A 25154-nucleotide genomic window follows, 5' to 3' on the forward strand; every position below is an offset into this window, starting at 1 on the left:
AAGGTGGGCTTGATGGTGCATCAAGCACTCAGGAAATCTGTAATCCCAGCACTCAGGAGTCTGAGGCAGAAGAATCACCGAAAAGTTCAAGGCCAACCTGAGCTACATATAAATTCAAGGGCAACCTGGATTACATTGTGAGACCCTGTCTCAAAAAACAAAACAAAACAAAAACCAAACCAAACCAAACCAAACAACCCATGAACTTTGATGGTCTCCTAACAGGTCACTGATCATGCCATGAATTTTAGAGAGAAAACAGACTATAAGGTATTACTTTAAGAAATTCACTTGCTCACTTATGTACATCTGTCACAAGACAGCACAATCTTTCTGAGTTTGTTAAAAATTAATCATCAATTATCTTGTTTACCACACAATAAATTCCCAGATCATTTAATGATTCTTGTTCAGGGTTCTTTTTTTTGAAGAAATCAACTAGGAATCAATTTTTTTTATAGAAAAACGCCAACTTACATGTAAAAAGAATGATTAAAAAGTTACAACTTTTTAAGCCTTAATAAAATAATTCATAGGCAAAGATCTTTAAGACAAATCATGTATGAAAAACTGAAAGAGAACTGGATATTCAAATAATGCCAAACTATCATCCCAGAGATTTGCTGTTGGCAAAGAGAAAACTGTAACTTTACAACTGAAAGATTTGACTGTCACTATATGAATGAATGAACAACTTTAGCATCACTGAGAGAAACAACCAGAAATTATGTCCCATACTAAGTACAGAATATTATCTATAAAATATTCTTTACCAAAATATTTAACCTTATTCTGATAAGTCTTTTTTGTTTGTTTCTAATAATTCCTCAACAGGACATAGAGGTATAACTTAGGTAGCATCATGAAGAAATAATTAGAAAAATCCAGAGTGTAGGATTTCTATAGGACAACTGGCTTGATCTCTTCAATAAGTGAGTGGTTGTCGGGAAGGAACAAAGTGAGTGAGAACTATCATCTGGTAGAAGAGATCTGTAAGTAGGGTGTGGTGGCACATGCCTATAATCCCAGCACTTGGGAGGCTGAGACAAGTGGACTGCTGGGAGTTCAAGGCCAGCCTAACAAAAAATAATACATAAAAGAGATTTAAAAGACTTATCAAATACAGTACATAGCGTTCATGTGGCCTCATGAAGCATTTCTTAAGAATACCCTGGACCAACTTAAACCCACTATGATACAATCCCCAGGGGAAGAATACCAGGATCTGTTACTAGAGTGCTATACAAAAGCTACAGGAGTAACATAAATTTAAGGATAAAAACTAATTTCTGGTGGATTTTAGCAACCCTCATATCTAGACAGCATCAATAAGTTGTGCTGCTTTGAGTGTGCAATTTTCCAAATAAATTTATTTCTATTTTTAATCAAAGATATTTGCTTGAGATCTTCTATTATAGTTTTAATCAGCATAAATTTTAACAATCAGTCATAATGTATTGTTCTTTTACTGTCTTCTCCAATGAAACCTAAGGTCAACTTTATTAAAAAAAAAAAAAAAAAAAGGACAAAAACTACATTTAAAAGTTTGCAATGGGGCTGGGGATTTAGATTTAGCTCAATGGTACTGTGCCTGCCGCCTTGCAGGAGCAAGGTCCTGAGATCAATCCCCAGTACTGAAGAAAAAAAAAAGTTTTCAGTAGATATGTGCAAGCTAAAACAGATAAAGATCAGAGAATTTTGTCAGTGTCTGCCCTTCCCTCTTTCCAAGATAAGAGGGAAGAAATATATGACCAGTTTTTTTGGTTTTGAATTACTTTGAGGGCATGGCTTTTATTACTTATTACTTAGACCTGTAGTTCTCGACAATGGCTGCACTTCAGTATCTCTGCCTGGGCCGGATTCTAGAGAGATGCTCAATTACTCTGAGGTGGGCCCTAGATATTGTTTTAGGCACCATTCATTTCCTCTATTCCTTTACTGCGCAGATAGGGTTGAGAACCACTAGACTAATGGTAGTTTTTCCTGTTTAAAGGAGATAACTAATATGAGTGGAAGCAATGCCTGTTAATTAGCATTGTTTTTATTTTGTTCCTTTGATAGCTTTGCTACAACTAAGCTATTTTGTTGTTGTTACTATTTCATTGTTAAAAAAATATAATTAGGCAGTTTGTATTTGAGTTATGTCCAGTATCATGATTATGTTAATTAACTTTTGTACTATACTCAGAATGTTGGCTTTCTATTTGAGTAACTTGTCCCTACTTGTGTATTTATTGTTGATGACATTAAATCCAAAATTCAGAAAAGATGGTAAATGCCAATGAGAAAAAATCTTTTTTGTATGTACTACAAGATTTAAGTGTGGATTAACAATAAGAGAACTGAAGGCAAATATTGTGGTAGACATGGTTCAAAGTCATATACTGCCACTTCCTACCTAGCAAGTTATTTTCATCTCTAAGCCTCAGATTTCTTTTTTTTTGTACAAGGAATCGAACTCAGGACCTTGCACTTGCCAGGCAGGCACGGTGCCACTGAGCTATATCCCTGGCTAAGCCTTAGATTTCTTAAATGTAAAATGAGAAATAATAAGTATCTACCTTAAAAAAAAGTTTGCAGTAGACACCCCATTTAAAAAACAGAAGAATGACACTTACATTTTATTCAATGGCTCTAAGAAGAATATATGCATCTTAGCCTTACCAAAAGGACAGATAATACTGTAAAAAACCAAAAGGATAACATTTCTTTGGGGTTTATCTCATATAGTTTCACTCACCGAAATATCTTTCTTAATTTTTGTCATTTATTCAGGTCATCTTCAAAGTCCAAACAAGCTGGCATTTTTAGGGCTTCTATTTCAAGGTAGCAGCCAAATCAAAATTCTAAACAGGGGAGTGGGGGGATATAAAAACCACAGTATTACACAGAAATTTCAGAGCTGACCTATCTTTGCAACAGAACTCAATGCAAATACCATAAATTATCAAATTAATGTTTGTATCTTTAGAGAACTTTAACACAGGCTTTTCATTAAACTTACAGAGTATTTGTTTTCTAAGATCTTAAACCCTTTGTCAGCTAGTATTCAAGTGTGGAAACAAAACTCAGGAATTAACACCATTTTCATTTAAAATTACCAACCTGGGCATAGTGGTGCTCACTTGTACGCCCAGCATTCAAGGAAGCTGAGGCAGAAGGATTGCAAATTCAAGCCCAGTCTAAGCAATTTAGCAACTTAGTGAAACACTGTCTCAAAATAAAAAAGTATTAAAAGAAGGCTGAGGGGATAGCTCAGTGCAAAGGTCCTGGTTTAAAATTCTAGTCTAAAATTAGTTTAGACTAAAATTCTAGACCTCAGAGGACTCCTTATACCTTCATTCCTGTCAAAATGAATTAATATCACGCCACACAGTTTACAGATACTTAGAACCAAAATATTTGTAAACACATTAAATACAAGACCCAACTCTTCCAAAAGAATATCAAATTTACTTTTAAAATTTCATAAAGTATAAATGTTTTTATTTTATCCAAGTATCTATATATTTTATATTTTTCATTAAAATTTGTTTAAGTTCTTGAAGTTTCTTTTCTGAGCCAGGGTCTCGCTATGTAATTCGGGCTGGTTTGAACTCACTATGTGCCCAGGATGGGCTTGAAGTGATGGGCATGAATCCTCCTGCCTCAGCCTCCTGAATGCTAGGATTACAGGTGTGTACCATGCCCAATTCCAGTTCTGAAGTACTCTCTATGGCAGACAGAGAAATTATACGCGCCAAATGTATTCTGGCATGCTTCAGGAAAAAAATATGTACCTAATGAAGAGAGCATCAGTTTACAACATCTTTGAGTGCCATGAGTTTACATTATTGCCAAGTATTGATTTATAATCTTGAACTTTTAGATATATATACTAGTAGTTATTTTAATAAGCAATAATTAGAGAATAATTATCATTTTTTGTTTTTCTGAGACAGAGTCTCACTATGTAGTTCAGGTTGGCCCTGAACGCTCTATGTATCACAGGCTGGCTTGAACCCCATCCTCCTGCCTCAGCCTCTCAGGTGCTGGGATTACAACCATGTGCCACCATGGGTGGCTCCCTTAATTATTTTTTAACTCATTAAAAAGGTACTTTTTTTTTTTGGTATTGGGGATTGAACTCGGATCCTTGAGCTTGCAGGGCAGGTATCGGAACCACTGAGCTAAATCCCCAGCCCTAAAAAGGTACTTTTTAAGTGAAGCCATAAAGGAAATCTCAATAAATCTAAGAACAAACAATAGAGCCCTTCCTATAGCTTTGCTTCCATCAATAACTCTGATGACAATGCACTGAAATTATAAATTCAAAATAAAATCAAGAAGCAAAGGGCTTTCCATCTTAAAACAACAGTAAACTTGAACTAGGTTAAAAAAGAAATATAAATAAGAACTGAAAAGAGAATACAGCAAAATCAGTGAGTAAAAATGAAAATTCACAGCAATAAAATATCTGTCAGATATGGTGGGATAGGAAGAATGAAAATTAATGACTTAAAAATAGTTGATTCAACATTAGAAAAAAACCAAAATGAACTGAAAGAAAGCAAAATAAAGAAATTAATACAGATTAACTGAAATCAATTAGAAAATAGAAAACAAGTTGAACAAATAAATCCAAGCATTATTACATTGAGAGAAAATAGTAAATTAAGCAAAAAGGGAAAAACTCTATAATAAAACCAGAAAATCATAAAAACAAAGGAAATGAAATGATTCACTAGGACTATTTTGATCAAACTTTTGTTCATCACTATGTAAACATGCTAATATTCCCAGCACCACGCACAAATTAATGAAAATTACAATTAACTGGTTTTTGTTTCAGCTTTACTATGGACTAAACCAAATGGATTGTTTCAGCTGCACCATGGATTAAAATATGGATTTTCAGGGCCAGGGATTTAGCTCAGTGGTTCCGGCACCTGCTTCACCAACGCAAGGTCTCAAGTTTGATCCCTGGTACCCCCAAAAAAGAAATGGATTTTCACTGAGCTATATCACCAGTTTTTAGTTTTTGAGACAGAGTCTTGCTATATTGTCCAGGCTAGGCTCCAACTTGCAAGCCTCCAGCCTGAGTCTCCTGTGTAGCTGGGATTACAGGCCTGTGCCACTGTGCTTTGCTCACAATTAACCTTTTAAGTACCATGTAAGTCTAATGGTCTGAAACTGTTTCAGAGTATGGATGTGTATATGTATATATTAGAGGAATTAAGTTTGTGTGTATATGCACGTATCAAAGGAATTAGAAAGTTTTCATATCTATAAATATATAAATGTCTGAACACTTTCTAATTCTTTTATGAAGCAAATATAACATGAAATTAAAAGCTAATACAAATTGCAAACAGAAAGCTACATACCAATCTTGTACATTGCTCAGTCTCTTTGATACTGATGTGAGACTCTAAATAAAATTTTAAATAGGTTCTGACAGTTTATTAAAAGAATAATAATACATCATAGTCAAGTGAAATTCTAGGACTACAAGGAAGGCTTAGTATTAGGAATCTAAGGGAAAAAGTTATGTGATCTTCTGTATAAGATATTAAAAAGTAATCTGATGAAATTCAGCAACTCTCAATTATAATTTTTTTAAACTTCAAATGAATTTTTTTTTCTTTCACATACTTTTAATCCAGGGTTGGTTGAATCTGCAGATAATGAACCAGAAGAAATGGAGGGCCAGATGTACAGAGAATTAAGACTGGGATGGGGATGGGGTTATGTGTGTGTATCTTATATCCTGTGACCTTGCTAAACTCTAGGTTTTTGAAGATTCTTTGGGACAATTATGTTGTCTGTCAATGGAAACAGTTTTATTTCTTCTTTCCCAATCGCCTCCTCTTTTATTTCCTTTTGTTGCCATATTAATGCTGACCAGGATTTTCTAGTAAAACACTGAACTGGAGAGAGGTTAAGAGTAGACAGTCTTGCTTTGTTCTTGTTCATGGAAGAAAACTTTCATTCTTTCATTAAGTATGTTAGCTGTAGTTTGTTTTATGATTTTCCTTTTATGAACAGTGGAATTTAGTTTGCTTTTTTTTTTGAGGATTTATGCAATATGTTCATGAGGTAAATTGGTCCATAGTTTTCTTTTCCTTTGTCCTTCCTTCATTGTTTACTGTTTGTCTGGTTTACATAATCAGGTTAATTCTGGCTTCATAAAGAAAGGTGGAAAGTGTTTCATCATCTTCTAAGTTCTGATGCACTGAACTGACTGCTTCCCGGTGTCGTTGGTCTGGTTTTCCCACTATTAACAGGTGGGGAAAACATCACACTGAAGTCCAGCAGGTCACTCAGCTCCTTGTCGGTCCCTACTGCAGCCATGCGCTGTTGTTGGGGGTTCATCTTCAGCCACTTCTTGCAGGTCCAGCCTCCTGTGAAAGTTCCTTCAGGCCGCGCAGGCAGGCTCAGAGGCTGCCTTCCTCCAGGCGGGCTGCAGTCCCCCCACAGAACTTGTGGATCTCCTCAGACGGACATTTTTTTGGCTGAGGGGCCTCAGCACTATGCTCCATTCCTCAAATGAATTTTTTAAAAAAACTTCCTTAACAAGATAAAATACATCTTCTCAGCCCAAAAGTCAGGGCTAGTGGTATAGCTCGGTGGTACAGCGTTTACGCTGGTGAGATACTAGGTTTGATCCCTGAGGGGAGGTGGTGAGGAGCTTGCTTAATGGAGAAAGATTTGTCACAGAAATCAGAAAGAACATAGGAACCTATGACATATTATTAAGTACTGTATTAAAGACATAAGTGAAATTAAGAAAAATAAAGATTTAAAAATTGGGGAAAAGAATGTAAAATGATCACTGCTGGCAGATGACATAATTGTATTCTCAAAAATGTTTTAAAAAATCAACCATGAAACAAGAAAAATAAGAGTACTGAGGAAAGTAATGGCACAAAATTAAAATATAAGTAGAAAAAAGATCTTAGTTATAATAATGACAAAAACAAAATAAGCAAGAATGAATTAAAAAGAAGAAAAGAACTACAAGAAGAAAACCTAAAAATAGTTATGAAGGACATATATGTAAAAAAAAGACTTAAACAAATAGAATGACATCCCAAGTTCTTAGATAAAAAATTCGTAAGTATTAATTTTCTCTAATTTAGAATTGACCAATCTCAACAAACAGACTAATTTTTTAAAAAATAGACAACCTAATTCTAAAATTCATATGGAAGTGGACCCCAGCACCGAGGAGAGGAAATGAACCTTCCTGGCTGCAGTACCACTGCCCCCAGCACTGAGGCGAGCCATGTGGGCACCAGCAGCACACCCCCACCCCTGCCACCCTGCTGAAATGAGAAGACACTTAAACAAGTCTCAAAACCAGACTTTCAGATCACCTAAAGCAGCCCCAAAGGTAAACGAGATGGAACACTCTGATACTCAACCACCTGGACTCCCTGAACTGGCAACAAAAGAGGAACTGGAAAAAATGAAATCAGAAATAATTTCTCAGATAACAGCAGAGATCGTGTCCATAGTGCAAGACATGATTAATAAATCTAGAGAGGACACAGATAAAAAGATAAAGGAGCTGAGGAACATGATGGAATCCCAACATAGGAAACAAATGGAATCCATACAACAGATGCAAACAGATTTCCAGATTAAAAACTCCACTGAAAGTTTACACAGCAGAACGAGCCAATGTGAGGACAGAATTTCAGATATAGAAGAAAAGATTGCAATTAGTGACCAGGAAAAGAGAATCTTCTTTAAAATAGTAAAGGACCATGAGAAATCAATCCAGCAGCTGCTAGATGATGCAAAGAAGAATAACATAAGACTGATTGGAGTCAATTAAGGAACAGGATAGAGTGTAGACAACATAAAAAAAAAACTGTTCACAGAAATGATGGCAGAAAACTTCCCAAGCAGGGGAAAAGAACTTGACATACAGATAAGTGGGGCATATAGGACTCCAAATAGCCTTGATCAAAAAAATCTACACATAAGCATTTAATAGTTAAGATTCCAGAAACCCAACAGAAGAACAAAATTCTACAAGCAGTTAGAGAAAAGAAATAAATCACCTACAAAGGAAAGCCCATCAGAATCACAGCCGACTTCTCAATGCAAACACTCAAGGCAAGAAGAGCTTGGAGTAACGTATTCCAAGCCCTAAAGGAAAACAGCCTCCAACTCAGATTTATGTACCCTGCAAAACTATCTTTCAAAATTGATGGAGAAATAAGATATTTTCATAACAGAGCACCTTAGGAACTTCATGAATACCAAACCAGCACTCCAAAAAATTTCAGACAATATCCTAGGAAAAGAAAATGAAGATCACAACCCCAGGAAGCCCAGAAGAATGAATCTATTTGGGCACAACAAGAAATTAAACACAAAGGGGGAGAATCCAACAAAAAGAAAAAGTCATGACAATGATAAGTCAATACATATCAGTTATAACCTTCAATGTTAATGGTCTCGAGTCACCAATCAAAAGAAATACACTGGCAGAATGGGTCAAGAAGCGAGATCCAACAATATGCTGCATACAAGAAACATACTTAATTTAAAAAGAAACTCACAGACTGAAAGTTAAAGGGTGGAAAACAATACTCCATGCGACAGAAACCAAAAAAAAACCAGGAGTAGCTATCCTCTTTGCAGATCAAGTGGATTTCAAACCAACACTGATTAAGAGAGAGAGTAACAGGTCAGAGGGCGGAGCTGCCACTTGGAGACGGCGGGACCTTTTTCGTCATGGCTGCAGGGCCGATCTCTGAACGGAATCAAGATGCCACTGTGTATGTGGGGGGCCTTGACGAGAAGGTTAGTGAACCACTGCTGTGGGAACTCTTTCTCCAGGCTAGGCCAGTCGTCAACACCCATATGCCAAAGGATAGAGTCACTGGCCAGCACCAAGGCTATGGCTTTGTTGAATTCTTGAGTGAGGAAGATGCTGATTATGACATTAAAATTATGAACATGATCAAACTCTATGGGAAGCCAATAAGAGTGAACAAAGCATCAGCTCATAACAAAAACCTGGATATAGGGGCCAACATTTTTATTGGGAACCTGGACCCAGAGATTGATGAGAAGCTGCTTTATGATACTTTCAGCACCTTTGGGGTCATCTTACAAACACCCAAGATTATGAGGGACCCTGACACAGGCAACTCCAAAAGTTATGCCTTTATTAATTTTGCTTCGTTTGATGCTTCGGATGCAGCCATTGAGGCCATGAATGGGCAGTATCTCTGTAATCGCCCTATCACTGTGTCTTATGCCTTCAAGAAGGACTCTAAGGGTGAGCACCATGGCTCAGCAGCTGAACGACTTCTGGCAGCCCAGAACCTGCTCTCTCAGGCTGACTGCCCTCATCAGTTGTTCGCTGATGCACCCCCTCCACCTTCTGCCCCCAATCCTGTAGTATCATCACTGGGATCTGGGCTTCCTCCACCAGGCATGCCACCTCCTGGCTCCTTCCCACTGCCAGTACCACCTCCCGGAGCGCTCCCACCTGGAATACTGCCAGCTATGCCCCCACCACCTATGCCTCCTGGGGCTGGAGGACATGGTCCCCCATCAGCAGGAACCCCAGGGGCCGGGCATCCTGGTCATGGACATTTGCATCCTCACCCCTTCCCACCAGCTGGGATGCCCCATCCAGGGATGTCTCAGATGCAGCTGGCCCACCATGGCCCCCATGGCTTAGGACATCCCCATGCTGGGTCTCCAGGCTCTGGGGGACAGCCACTGCCCCGGCCGCCACCTGGAATGCCTCACCCTGGACCTCCTCCCATGGGCATGTCCCCCCGAGGGCCTCCGTTTGGATCTCCCATGGGTCACCCAGGTCCTATGCCTCCACATGGTATTCGAGGGCCTCCTCCACTGATGCCCCCACACGGATACACTGGGCCTCCACGACCCCCTCCCTATGGCTACCAGCGGGGACCCCTGCCTCCACCCAGACCTACTCCCCGGCCTCCTGTTCCTCCTCGTGGCCCACTCCGGGGCCCTCTCCCTCAGTAGATTCTCATTTTCTTTCCTCATATTCCCCTAGCATCTTTGTGATTCCTTGGACCAGTCAGAGTTGTTGTAGTTCCTTGTGGCTAAGGCACAAATCTCTCTCAGCCTCCCCCACCTCCTCTTTTTTTTTTGGGTACTGGGGACTTGCCCTTGCCCAACCTCCTCTTTTTAATGTAAATTTCTTCACAGCTTTGTCTTTTTTATTTTCATCCTAAGTGTTTTGAAAGTGCCCAGAGAAAATAAAACTATACTGTTTATTCAAAAAAAAAAAAAAAAACCACTGATTAAGAGAGACAAAGAAGGACACTACATCTTGTAAAGGGAACAATCCAACCGGAAGAGATGACAATCATAAACATATATGCACCAAACACTAGTGTGCCCAACTATATAAAACAAATACTAATGGACATGAAAAATCAAATACGCACTAATACAATAGTAGTGGGGGACCTCAATACTCCAATGTCACAAATAGATAAATTGGGCTGGGGATTTAGCTTAGTGGTCTCGCTGCCTGCTGTGCAAGTGCAAGGACCTGAGTTCGATCCCTGGTACCAAAAACCCGAAAAACCAAAAACAAATAGATAGATCAACTAGACAAAGAAAAGAATAAGCAACAAAATACTAGAACTCAATCAAACTCCTGAACAAATGAACTTTACAGATGTTTACAGAGTGTTCCACCCCACAAAATCAGACTACACATTCTTTTCAGCTGCACATGGGTCATTCTCCAAAATAGACCACATACTTGCTCACAGAACATGTTTAAGTAAGTGCAAAGGAACTGAAGTTATCCCCTGTATATTATCAGACAATAGTGCGATGAAATTGGAGATCAAGGCCCGGGGCTTTAGCTCAGTGGTTCCGGCGCCAGCCTCGCAAGCACAAGGTTCCCAGTTCGATCCCCTGCACGACAAAAGAAATTGGAGATCAATAGCAAAAGAAACTGCAAAAATTATATAAACACATGGAAATTGAACAACACACTTCTGAACAACCAGTGGGTCACAAAGGAAATTAAAGAAGAAATCAGACAATTCCTTCAATTAAATGACCATGACAATACAACATATTGGAATCTACGGGACACAATGAAAGCAGTCTTATGAGGGAAATTCATAGCAGTGAGTACTCATATTAGGAAAACAGAGCAAGCCCAATAAAACAACCTGACGCTGAACCTCAAGCTTCTAGAAAAAGAAGAGCAGGACAAACCCAAAGCTCATACAAGGGAGGAAATTATGCAGATCAGAGCAGAAATCAATGCAATGGAGACTAAGAGAACAAAACAAAAAAATCAACGAAGCCAAGAGTTGGTTCTTTGAAAGAATAAACAAAATTGACAAACCCTTAGCCAACCTTAACAGAAAAAGGAAAGAAAAGGCCCAAATCCATGCAATTAGGAATGAAAAGGATGAACTTACAATGGATCAAGCAGAAATCCAGAGGATCATCAATAGCTACTTCGAGAACCTATCCACCAATAAGATGGAAAACACAGAAGAAATGGATAGATTCCTAGATACGTATGAATTACCAAAGCTGAACAAAGACCTAAAAATTCTAAACAACCCAATATCAATCAATGAAATTGAAAATGTAATTAAAAACTTACCAACTAAGAAAAGCCCAGGTCCTGATGGCTTTACTGCTGAATTCTACAAGACATTTAGAGAGAAACTACTGCCACTACTGTTTAAACTCTTCAATGAAATTGAAAGGGAAGCAATACTACCAAATTCATTCCTGGAAGCAAGCATCACCTTGATCCTCAAAGCAGAGAAAGACCCAACCAAAAAAGAGAACTATAGGTCAATCTCACTAATGAACATTGATGCAAAAATCCTTCATAAGATACTGGCAAATAGAATCCAGAAGATCATCAAGAAGATCATACACCCTGACCAAGTGGGATTCATCCCAGGGATGCAGGGATGGTTCAACATATGCAAATCAATAAATGTAATACATTATATCAATAGAGCCAAGGACAAAAACGATATGATTATCTCCATAGATGCAGAAAAAGGATTTGACAAAATCCAACACACATTTATGATAAAAACCCTACAAAAAATTGGAATAGATGGTCTCTACCTCAATCTGATAAAAGCCATCTATGAAAAACCAACAGCCAATATCACACTAAATGGTCAAAAACTGAAATCCTTCACACTAAAATCAGGAACAAGACAAGGATGTCCACTTAGTCTTGGAAACATTAGCCACGGCAATTAGACAAGAGAAAGAAATAAAAGGAATAAAGATAGGAAATGAAGAAGTCAAACTGTCATTATTTGCAGATGACATGATACTCTATATAGAAGACCCCAAGAACTCCACCAAAAGTCTTCTAGACTTAATAACCAAATTCATTAAAGCAGCTGGATACAAGGCCAACACACAAAAATCAATAGCTTTCCTTTACACCAAAAACAGACTCACTGAGAAAGAAATAGGGCAAACAATTCCTTTCACAATAACATCCAAAAAATTGAAATAACTAGGAATTAACCTAACAAAAGAAATCAAAGACCTCTTCTCTGAAAACTACAGCACTCTGAAAAGAGAGATTGAAGAGGATATCAGAAAATGTAAAGACATCCCTTGCTCCTGGGTAGAAGAATCAACATAGTGAAAATGGTCATACTTCCAAAACTGCTATATAGATTCAATGCAATCTCAATTGAATTTCCAGCAGCATACTTCATGGACTTTGAGAAAACAATCCAAAAATTCATTTGGAACAAGAAGAAACCTAGAATAGCAAAAGCAATTCTAGGTAACAGAGACATGGTGGGGGTATCACACTGCCCGACTTGAAACTATACTACAAAGCCACTGTGACAAAAACAGAATGGTACTGGCAAAGAAACAGACCAGAGGACCAGTGGAACAGATTAGAAGACAACTCTGGACACACTCAGCCACCTCATCTTCTACAAAGGAGCCAAATAGCCTCACTGGAGGAAAGATAGCCTCTTTAATAAATGGTGATAGAAAAATTGGGTTTCAACTTGCCAAAGATTAAAACTAGACCTATATCTCTCACTGTGCACTAAACTAAAATCTAAATGGATTAAAGATCTAAATATTAAAACAGAAATGCTGAATGGTACTGGCAAAGAAACAGAACTGAGGACCACTGGAACAGATTAGAAGATGCACAAACAACGCCAGACACACTCAGCCATCTCATCTTTGATAAAGGAGCCAAACACCCTCACTGGAGGAAAGATAGCCTCTTTAATAAATGGTGCTGGAAGAATTGGGTTTCAACTTGTCAAAGATTAAAACTAGACCTCTATCTCTTGCCATGCACTAAACTAAAATCAAAATGGATTAAAGATCTAAATATTAAAATAGAAACGCTGAACCGGCTGGAACAGAGGTTAGGTAGAACTCTTGAAGACATTGGTGTAGGAAAAGATTTTATGAACAAAACCTCAGTTGCCCGTGAATTAGCACAAACAATCAACAAGTGGGATCTCTTCTTACTAAAAATCTTCTGCACAGCAAGAGAAACCACCAGCACTGTGAAGAGACAACCCACAATGTGGGAAAAAATCTTCACCTGCTTTTCCTCAGACAAAGGTCTACTATCTAGAATCTATAAAGAACTTAAAAAAATCAGACCTCCCAAATTTAAAGATCCAATCCAAAAATGGGCATCTGAAATGAATAGACATTTCTCAGATGAAGAAGTAGCAATAGCAAATAAATACATGAAAAAATGTTCAACATCACTGGTCATTCGAGATGCAAATGAAAACAATGCTGATTGCTTCTCGGCCTTTTGGCTAAGATCAAGTGAAAACAATGCTGAGATTCCACCTCACTCCAGAAAGAATGGTTGCTATCATGAAATCAACCAATAACAAATGCTGGCGGGGCTGTGGGGAAAGAGGAACCCTGCTCCACTGCTGGTGGGAGTGTAGACTGGCGCAACCTCTGTGGAAATCAGTATGGAGATACCTCAAAGAACTAGGACTGGAAGTCCCATTTGACCCTGCTATTTCTCTGCTGGGTATCTTCCCCAAAGAATTAAAAGAATCATACCACAGTGATATATGTGTACCTATGTTCATAGTAGCACAATGTGTAATAGCTAAAACTTAGAAGCAGCCTAATTGCCCATCAACTGGAGACTGGATAAAGAAAATGTGGGGTTTTTTTTTATAAAATGGAGTGCACAGCCATAAAAAATGAGAAATTAGAGACATTTATAGCTAAATGGATGCACATTGAGGTGATACTCTTAAGTGAAATAAACAGGACACACATGTGTAAATACTGAATAGTTTCTCTAGTGTGAGAAACTGAAAGTGTAAATAAGGACTAAAAGGTATAATAGATAATGTGAAGTAGGAAGGAAAGGAGCAAAGGGGAAGGGGAAGTAGGAGGTGTAGGGGAAAGGAAAGAAGGGAATGGAATTAATATGAGAAAATGAAAAAATGGAAACAAAGTCTTTGTAAATAGGGAGGGCAGAGAATTGGGGAACAAAAGAACTAAGAGAGATTATATAAAGGTGAAAATTCCCAATGATGAATGTCATTATATTGCATACTTAAAATGTACCAATAAAACTAAATAAAAAAACAAATAAAAATGGCCAAAATCAAAGAAAATAAATTCATATGGAAGTAAGTAGTCAGGAATCCTTTGAAAATAAGACCAGTGAAAGGGACAAGTTTTACCAGACACCAAAACATAAAGTTTCAATAGTTCAAATGATTATAAGTGAATGGGAGACCAATGGAACAATAGGGAATCTATTCTCAATTGCAATGAGAATAGAAATCTCCAAAATAGCTGAGCGTGGTGGCGCACGCCTGTAATTCCAGAACTCAGGAGGCTGAGCCAGGACGATCACTGCAAGTTTGAGAGCAGCCTCGGATATACAGTGAGTTCAAGCAAGAGCCTGTCTCAAAAAAAAAAAAAAAAAAAAGACCAAAATGTATATAGAATTATATCTCATAAAGGTGAAGAAAAAAATGGATTTTTCACTAAATGAACAACTGGGTGGCCAGCTGGAAAAAATGTAAAATTAGATTCATACCACATGTTCTATAAGATACCTCCAAATGGATCACAATTTCAATGTAATAAATGAAACTCAAAGTATTACAAGGAAGCACAAAAGAAATTTTATAACCCTTGAGTGGGAAAGATTTTTCTAATTTAAGGCTAAAAATCTACAGACATAAAAGAAAAGATCAATAAATTCTGATAAATAAAAAAATTCTGCAAGACAAGGTCATAAAAACAAATGACAATGCAAGTTAAAATATCTGCAATCATATCACTGACAATAGAGCAAATCTCAGGGCCAAGGGTATATCTCAGTGGCAAAATGCAAGCCTAGCATTCACAAGGTGCTGGTTTCAATCCCTATCACTAAAAAAAGTAAACCTCATTATATATAAAAAAAAAAGCTTTAGGAAAAATGTGTATGTGTATGTGTGTGCTTATATAGATTTATAAAATAAAAAGATCAACAATTTGAACAAATTTTTGTGTCTAAAATTAGCCACAGAACATGATCACAATACTGAGAAGGAGGTGCATGTCTAGAATCCCAGCACTTGGGTGGCTGAGGCAAAAGGATTGCCATGAGTTCTAGGCCAGCCTGGGCTACATAGTGAGCTTGAATTATAAAGCGAGACTCTGTTTCAATAAATAAATAAATTTTTAAAATGATATATACATATTTATGTAAATTTAAAAAAGAAAATTCAGGGTAAAAGAAATACAGATAAAATCTAAGCATGTATAAAAATATGCAACTTTACAAATATAAAGCAAAAGACTTTAATTCACTGGATTAGCAAAATTCCAAAAATTTGATAATGTGTAATCTTGGTGAGGTTATAGAGAAACAGGCTCATTCATTGTTAGTGGTAGTGCAAATTGGTGTAACACCAATAGTATGGTTGTATCTATCAAAATTACTGGCTGGTGTGATGGCACATGCTTGTAATTCTAGCACAAGGGAGGCAGAGACTGTGAGTTTGAGTGCAGCCTGGCCTCCACAGTGAGTTCAATGCCAGCCTAGACTACATAGTGAGACCTTGTCTCAAAAAACAAAAGCAAGGGCCAGGGATTTAGCTCAGTGGTGCCGCTGCTTGCCTCGAAAGCGCAAGGTCCTGCGTTTGATCCCCAGTACCAAAAAACAAACAAAAAACTACTATTACATTTACCATAACCCAGCAATTTGATTTTTGAATAGGGATCTTACAGATACATTTGTCAGCAAACAAGATGACATATATATATGGTTATTCACTACGCACTTATTTGTAACAGCGAAAGATAGGAAATTATCCAGGTGTACATCAGTAGGTACTGATTACAGTACATCCATAAAAAGAAATGTTAAAAAAAAATGCAGCAAGAAAATGCTGTTGGTGTACCTACCTGGAAAGATCTCCAAGATATATTAGTGAGAAAAAAAAATCAAGGTGTAAATCACTGAGTACAATATGCTACTTTTGCGAGAAAATAGTACTCTACAGATAAATAACCAAAACTGCAGAGAATCTGGAGCTTCTTGAATTCTAAAGTAGCTCAAACTTACAGAACATTATTATATGCCATGAACTGTTCTAAGTGCTTCATATTACTGACATGATTAATTAAGTTCTATTACCTGCCCCAATTTTACAAATGAGGAAACTGTGGCACAGAGAAATTACTTGGTTAAGACCACATGAATTGTGCCATGATTTGAGCCCAGGTAGTTAGATCCTGTAAAAGCTGGACTCTACACTCTATATACTGAGACTACTTGAGTATTTGGTTAAAGCACATTTTCAGCTCACTAGAGACTGATGGATTCATTCACTGATTCAAAAGTACGCAATATATGCCAGGTAGTGTTCTAAATGCTAAAGAAACATAGATGAAATTATAGACAGGGAGCTTATATTCAAGCAATACTTTAGGTTTAAAGCATAAAATTCTCAAACCACAGCACTTATCTAATACTTACAGAATATAATTTATTCAAAAGTCTCAAGTAACAAACTGGCCAGTTCTCCTTTAACTAGCTAGAACAGTTGTTCTCAAATTTTTCTGCACTTGAAAATCACCTACTCATAGGATCATTAAAAACTATCAAAATCTAGGCCATACCTCCAGGTCAATTAAATCACAATCTGAGAGGGTAGGAAAGAAATAAAGGCATCAGTAGTTTTCCAAGAACCATAAGTGATTCCAATGTGGTTTTTTGAGACAAAGTCTCACACTATGTAGTCCAGGCTGGCCTCGAACTCACGCTGATCCTCCTGCCTCAGCCTCCCAAGTGCTGGCATTATAGGCACATGCCACCACACCTGGCAGTGATTCCAATGTGAAGACAAGTTTTGAAAATCACTAATCTAGACTTCTTATCTGTGTGAATAATGATAAATTTAATTTGTGATGACACAGAAACAAGTACCTGAATGAAAACAATTACTATATACACTTGCCCTTCCGTGAGACTTGTAAGGCAGCTTTTTTTTTTTCCTCCAATGTTATAAATTCTGAAAACATCAGAAAGGACCAAATGAAAAATTACATTATTTTTTGAATTTATCCTTACCTCCATTCCCCTCTAAAATCAACTGAGAAATTCACCTTTCTACCTTTCCTTAGTTTTTTCCATGGAACCAATAAAGAATTCCATCATATTATACTCATTCAACATAACTGACAAAGACATAACTCAGATGTTTTTCTATTAAGCAGGTCTTATTTAATTAGTTTCGATCAAACGCAGCTTGCCAAAGTAAAATACTCTATGGACATTGAGATCAAAATGCCTTCTTTTTAATAAGTAATTTATGTCTTAAATTCAAACTTTTGTTTAAGTTGAAACTAAGTCTTTTATACATCAAACGTTCATTTGTATTCTATAGAATCAACAGACCTGTTTAAGAACTCTCTGACCACTCTCAGAAAAGAAAGTCAGTAGGACCCCTCTCCATTCCTCCCAGGACCTAGACAAAAAGGAAAATAGGCAAAGAGGAAGAAGATAAACATCAGAAGACTAAATATAAACCCAATAAACATATTCAAAATAAAGTTTTATGATGACCAAATTTTTTCTATCACTGTTTTTGCTAATTTTATTCAGATAGAAGTGTAAAAGACACCAGATGATGTCTAGTCCAGTGGTTTTTAACAAGAAAAGCTTACTATAATCACCTAGAAAGCTTAAGATATTTTCAAAATACCTCTGTAGTGGTTTTGTGTATTTATTTCAAAATTTATTATCTTTATCTACTCCTTATGAGTTGTATATTTAAATTAACACACTGAAAAAACCAGATACAGTGCCTTTGGCTTAGACAGAATCTCTAAAACATTCTAATTAAGTGGGAGTCAGAAACAGAGTCCCACAGAGGTTTCATGATTTGCCTTAGCTCACAGATGTTAGCTATAGATTCAGTCACTCTTGTTATTTTACTTCTGTGTTTTAAACCGTAAATATGCTATACCAAAATGCATCATTTAAAGGTACAAGCTCTCAATGAGAAAGGTAAATGTGTTGTATACCTAAAATGTACCAATAAAAGAATTTAGTAATAAAAAATAAATATGCTATAACATCATACTTTCAAATTTAATGTTTACTCTTCTACTTATTCTCTGAAAAAAAGGTATTAAAATGACAACTGCAAAAACAAACAAGGAAACAAATAAATGGAGAACACAGCTGTCCTGAATTCATAACTGCACTATCACAGTTGCTTCACCTTCCATATAAGGAAATTTGTCTATGCAACCATTTTCAAACCTCAGTATCCAATTTTTTTTTTTTTGGTATCAGGGATCCAACTTGGGTCCTTGAGCTTGCGCAGCAGGCAGCAAAACCACTGAGCTAAATCCCCGGCCCCTCAGTATCCATTTTTTAATGCTCTTAATAAAGACATATTTTAAATTATTAGCAGTAAAATCAACTGGGTATATATTTAATATAGAGTAGCATTATATATGATAAAACTTTATAGGGTAAAAATGGAAAGAGGGCTAGGCTGAGCACAGCGGGGTGAGTATGCAGTATTCTTTCTGGTTGTAGCCTTTCCATAAGTTGTTAACATGAATCTGGACACAAACTCTCTCAGCCTAAGAATCTTACATTATAAAATAAGAGGAGAGACCACTGGAGCTAGAACTAAACAAAATCTCAAGTTCTTTTTTAAGCTTAAAAAATTTCAAAAAACAAAAACAAAAAATTAAATTAAAACTCAAAGACTGGGCTGGGGGGTAGAGGTAGTATGCTTGCTTAGGCCTGCCCTGAGAGTTTGATCCTCAGCTCCAACAAAACCCAACCCAACCCAACCCAACCCAACCCAACCCTTTAAGGACTATTTATCAAGAAATTATTCTTCTTCAGTGTCAGTAGATTAAGAATTGTGACAACCTCTGTAAAAAAAAAAAATCTTGCAGTTTCCAATAAAATTGAAATCAGCAATCTTTTAACCTACATTTGAGGATTTATCCTACAAATGTAAAAGCTCTTTTTCTTAAAGATATAGTATATGCACAAGAATGTGATGGGAAAAGATCAGAAATAGACTTAATATCCATTCCATTGAGTGAAAACAACACAGAATATTATGCAGACAGTAAAGAGTGAGTTAGATTTGCTTAATGTGTATGGTATCATGATGGTTGCATAAAATAAAAGAAAGCAAATCGGTGTACGCACTTTGTACTTCTAAGAACATAGAGGAAAATGTGGAAGAATGATAGGCTATTACATTTGGGTAGCTGGGAGGATAGGAATTGGAGATGGCTAGCTTTTTTTTTTTTTTTTTTTTTGGACCGGGGATCGAATTTGGGACCTTGGCACTTGTAAGATAGATGGTGGAACCACTGAGCTAAATCCCCAGCCCTGGCTAGCTTTTTTGTCATACAGTTTAGATGATATTTGCCATGTTGCAATAAACATGCAAAATTTTTGTGGTTTGAAAGGTAAATCCTATTTAAGTATAATCTGTCAAAAAAGAAAGAGCAAGAAAAAAATTGATAAGAATGATAGAAAAGACAGTAAAGAATTGTTACATAAAAGATAGTCAAATGAAAACAGAAGCCAAGGAATAAAAACAAATCCTAGGTGCTTTTCAGATAGATGTGTAAAACAACTTTTATCTTAATTTTTTTTTTTTTGGTACCAGGGATCGAACTTGGGACCTTGCACTTTCAAGGCAGATTGCGGAACCACTGAGCTAAATCCCCAGTCCTTATCTTAATTTAAAAATTTTTAATTTTATTATTATTATTTTGTATGTGTTACTGGGGATTAAACCCAGGGTCTTTGCATTGAGCTACATCTCAGCTCTTTATTTTTTATTTTGAGACAGGCTCTTGCTAAGTCACTAAATTGCCTATGCTGGGGTTGAACTTGTGATCCTCCTGCCTCAGCTTCCCAGAGTGCAGGAATTACAGGCAGGTGCCACTACACCTGGCTAAATCAATTTTTATGAACCCAAAATTTATCTCTACTTCACAATTAAAAAAAAAAGGAGCTTCCGACTTAAGGGTTTTATGATTTTTGTCTGTTTAAAGTTTTTTTTTTTAAAAAGCACAATTCACAAAATCCTATCAAAGAATCAATCTCTCTGATTAAATTTTACTTGCTTTTAGCTATATTCAGACACTTGAAATTTATCTTTTAGAACAATGCACAACTCTTTGTTATATTGAATAAAATTGTACATACATAGTAAAAACACAAAAGAAAATAGTGAATCTATAATGAACAGTCACATGCTGTTAAAAACAAATGCTAGCAAGATGAGCTACATTCATTATTTGAAAAAATGTTCACCATTGATAAAATTTGCTTACACATTTGTTAGTCACAAAAGAAGAAAAATGCAACTTTACAATGAAGAATCTGGAGAGATCTGGCAATTACCAGATTAACCCTGTGATAAAATTTACCAATAATAAAGAGACAACCATTAAGACATTTATGTACTTGGGCCGGGGATCTAGCTCAGTGGTGCTGCCACCTGTCTCACAAGTGTAAGGTCCCAAGTTTGATCCCCTGTACCAAAAAAAAAGCCAAAGGAAAAAAAAAAAAAAAAGACATTTATGTACCCCATGATACAAAGCAACGTGAAGAATGTCAAAATGAGTAATTAGAATATAATTGAGTCTTTAGAATGTAATACATAAGTTTTAACCTTCTATTTTGGGGAAATATAAAAATTAAAGGCGACAAAAACAATTATGTAAATCCAGAACGTGAGATGTTCAGTAAGAAAACTGTTCTAGTGTCAACAAATCCATGGAATGGAAAAAAGGGGATTGGGCACAGATGAAAACAGAAGTGTTCTAAGTTTAAAAATAGACTATAGAAAGGGGTTGAGTGTGTAGCTCAGTGGTAGAGTGCTTAACGAGGGGCTAGGTTTAATCCCCAGGACCACAAACAAGAACAACAAAAAAAACTACAGCAAATGCATTGTGAGGCCCTTAATTTGATTCTACTTCAAACAAATCAGCTACAAAAGTCATTTTGGAGACAATTGGAAAAACTTAAATACAGGCTTACTGTTAGATAACAATAAGTTACTGTTGGGCCGGGGATTTAGCTCAGTGGTTCCGGTGCCTGCCACGCAAGCGCAAGGTCCCGAGTTCAATCCCCAGTACCAAAAAAAAAGAGATTGAGAAGTTACTGTTAATTTTTTTTAGGTGTAAAAGTGGTATTGGGATTATGCAAGAGAGTGTCCTTATTTGTAAGAGATGCATGCTGAACTAAAGGCATAAATCTCCCTTCTATCCTTTTCTTCCTTCCTTCCCTTCTTCTCACCCTCCCTTCCATTTTCTTTGGTTTCTTGAAAAAAGGTCTTGCTATATTGCCAAGGCTGGCCTTAAACTTACTGTAGAGCTCAAGTTGGCCTTGAACTCACAATACAGACATTCCTTGTTTATTGATTGACTTAAAAGTTTTGCAACTAGTTCATTAATTGAATTGATAACTAAATGAGGAATTGTATATAGTGTGTACATTAAAATTTTTAGAACAAAAAAATGGTCAAAGGAAACTCCAACTTAATGACTTTTTTATTTGTATTTATTTATTTTATTTTTTTGCACCTTTAAAATTCTTTAATCTTGTGCTTTAAAACAAAGATTGCAGCTTTCCCATGTGGCTGACACTAAGGCAAGGGGGGGCGAGGTGCAGGCATCACTGAAGCTTGAGTTGGAGCTACAGGGCAGTCCCTACAGTGGGCACAAAGAGGGGCACAGGCAGAGGCAAACGGCCCTGAGCAGGCAAGAACACCTTAGGCAGGACTTCTGACCTGTGCCCCAGCTAGCAGGGCACCCTCTGAGAGCTGGGGGCACTGGCAGAGCCTCAGGCCAGCCCCACTTGGCCTTTAGTTCTCAGCAGCCGCAGACTGCTCCAGGCCCAGGTTCCCCAGCCAGCATCCCAGCATTCTCATCAGGGAGTGCTGAGATCAGCTGCAGATGGAGTCTGACCAGATAACAGCCAGGGGCCTGTAAAACAGAGAAGGCAAAACGATCCTTCCCATGCAGGGAGGCAGCCTTCAAGGGGTGAAAGGCTGGAGGTGCCCAGAGAGAGCAAGATCCAGCCCAAGGTCACACAGCAGTCCTGATGGGCACAGGCAGATAAGAGCCCCCTTCTAGCTCTATGCCCTTCCTGACTTGGGCACCCTCAGCAAGGGAAGCCTACTGCCCCTCCAGGAGCCCCTATGCCATGTGATGCCCTCCTGGCCTGCCCTGCCCCCCTACCCAGCCTGACGGAAGAGGCAGCAGGGGCCAACTCTGTACAAGAGAACCTTGAGGACCCATGCTGAGGTGCAGGCAACTAGTCAGTCCTCCTTCTAAGTGCTTCTGTCCCTCTACCCCCAGTCCTGGCCTCTGATGTCCCTGACTCCACTCCAGGCTTTCCCACCCTCACAGAGGCCACAGCTATCTGGTAAGTCTGCTCTGACCCATCAGAAGCCGTGCTGTCCCTGAGTCAGATGCAGGCCCCAGGCCTGCCCTGGTCCCTGTCTCATCAACCTCTGCCCATCTACCCTCAGCCAGGGGACAGAGCTGGGTCAAGGTGCTCATGTTACCCCATCCCCAGCACAGCATAGGGCTCAGCACAGAGGGCTGAACAACAGAACATAAAACTACAATATTATACAGTATAATCAGCAAAAATTACAGTAATGTGTAAACAAACTGTTGTATAAAAAAAGATATTGAGGCTCTATAAACAAGATGTACAGAACTGCACACACAAGAAAAGATGGGTCATAACCTCAAGTGCCAGGTCGTAAGTCCAAATAGTCGTTAAACAGATATGTCATCAAGCAAGGAATATCTGTATTCCTGCCTCCACCTCCTGAGTACTGGGATTATAGGTATGTACAACTATGCCCAGTTATGATGTCTTTATTTTTATAAGGTTTAACATAATAAATATATTATTAAGCCTATGTCAATATGTTGAATATGTGGCAGGTATTATTTCTGGTTTTATTTTTTTTGGAATATGTTTGAAATTTTCAATGGTAAAAGATTAAAATATTTTTAAAACCTGTGGTATCACTACTATTCTAGAAGAAAAAAATTATGCAATCCAATATTGACTACTAACGATTGGCAATATAAACTAGTAGTCATCCTAAAGAATAATCTGACAATGAAAAGTGATATTCTTTATCCTGATTAAATCATTTTAGAGAATATAGTCTAAGAAAAAATAGGGGGAAAAGTTTATAAAAAATGTTACAACAGTACAACTGAGAATTATAAAACAAATTTAAAAAAAACCAAAATCACTCAAATACCAAATAACTAGCCAGGTGTGGTGGTACACGCCTGTAATCCCAGCATTCAGAAGGCTGAGGCAGAAGGTTCACCAAAAGTTAGAGGCCAGCCTAAACTATACAGTGAGTACAAGGCCAGCCTGAACTACATGGCAACTCTGCCTCAAAAAAACAAAAACAAAAAATCAAGTTTGGATATTATGTATCCACTAAAACTGACAGATACACATAGAAAAGTACATCAATATTTTGCCAAATTTAAAATAACTGGGCCAGGGATGTAGCTCATCAGCGTTGCGCCTGCCTGGCAAGCACTGAGTTCGATCCCTGGCACCAAAAAAAAAAAAAATAAAAATAAATAAAAATAACTGTAACTCCTTGGATTAGATCACAAATATATAAAAAAAAGACTATAAAAACTCTATATGAATTAAGCTTATAAAGGCTATACAAATGCAAAAATGACTGTGCTACGTGTTAGCCCATAATATTTAAACAGTTTAAATACTTGTGTAGGGACACAGTTCTTAAGAAAAATACAAACAATACAGACATAGAATCAGGAAGAACTGTCCAGGTACAAATAAGAAAAAGTACCTGAGGCTATTATTGACCACAATTTTAATTCCTAATTATAATTAGAATACAGTGCTACTGTAGCCACATAACTACCATTAAAAAGACACATAGTTGGACACACATGCACCACATTTGTAATCCCAGCTACTCAGGAGGCTGAGCCAGGAGGATTGCACCTTCCTTTGAGGCCAATGTGGGCAATTTAGCATGACTTTGTTTCAAGATAAGGGCTGAGGTGTAGCTCAGTGGTAGAGTAAGTGCTTCTCTAGGATACCTGAGGCCCTGGATTCAATTTCTAGTACCACAAACAAATAAATAAATAAAAATAAAAGACTGTGGTGGTAACTCAGTGCTCTCTAGGTTTAATCCCTAGCACCACAAAACAAACAAAAAGCCCTCAAAGTTTGTTGGTGGTTGTTTTTAGTAAGAGGGATTTCTGGACTATCTTGACAAAAAGTTGCTAGCACATACAAATGAGGAAGGGTAGGTGTATTAAGTCATGAACCACCTGCTGTTCTCCGTGATAACTTGACCAAGGCTAGGGATGTGGCTAGGTGGTAAAACTCCCTTGCATGCACAAGGCCCTAAGTTCAATTCTCAGCACTGCAAAAACAATAATAAAAATCATACAAATTAGAATGATTACTTGATCATAAAATCCTCTAAAGTTGAATCAGTTATTCAAAGCTTGAATCAGTCGCCTATCATTTCAAAATTCTGTAGTGACATCTTGCTTCCAAATACTGCTCATTCGGTAACATTCAAATGTCCAAGACCTGACATCAATGT

At 37.4% G+C, this 25154-nt stretch overlaps 1 protein-coding gene and 1 pseudogene across 18 annotated transcripts in view; one reads left to right on the top strand and one right to left on the bottom strand.

Annotated features, from left to right (window-relative positions):
- Positions 1-25154, bottom strand: part of Ncoa6 (nuclear receptor coactivator 6) — a 95054-nt gene that overhangs the window by 59838 nt on the left and 10062 nt on the right. For 12 of the 18 annotated variants that reach the window (XR_015442016.1, XM_087188910.1, XM_004867903.4 and 9 more), the window contains 2 exons: positions 17921-17990; positions 2741-2846 (listed from right to left, as the gene is read on the bottom strand). The gene's annotated coding sequence lies outside the window, so the exon portion shown is untranslated. Of the gene's footprint in view, positions 1-2740; positions 2847-3601; positions 3943-17449; positions 17535-17920; positions 17991-25154 lie in introns of those variants that run through there. The other 6 variants (XM_021246897.2, XM_087188908.1, XM_087188907.1 and 3 more) reach the window with 3 other exon arrangements.
- LOC101706360 (splicing factor 3B subunit 4 pseudogene) lies at positions 8682-10163 on the top strand (annotated as a pseudogene).

This window comes from Heterocephalus glaber, unplaced genomic scaffold (genome assembly GCF_053883595.1).
Source record: "Heterocephalus glaber isolate CG9 unplaced genomic scaffold, H.glaber_assembly_v1.0 deba00001532, whole genome shotgun sequence".
In the NCBI taxonomy this organism is placed as follows: Eukaryota; Metazoa; Chordata; class Mammalia; order Rodentia; family Bathyergidae; genus Heterocephalus; species Heterocephalus glaber.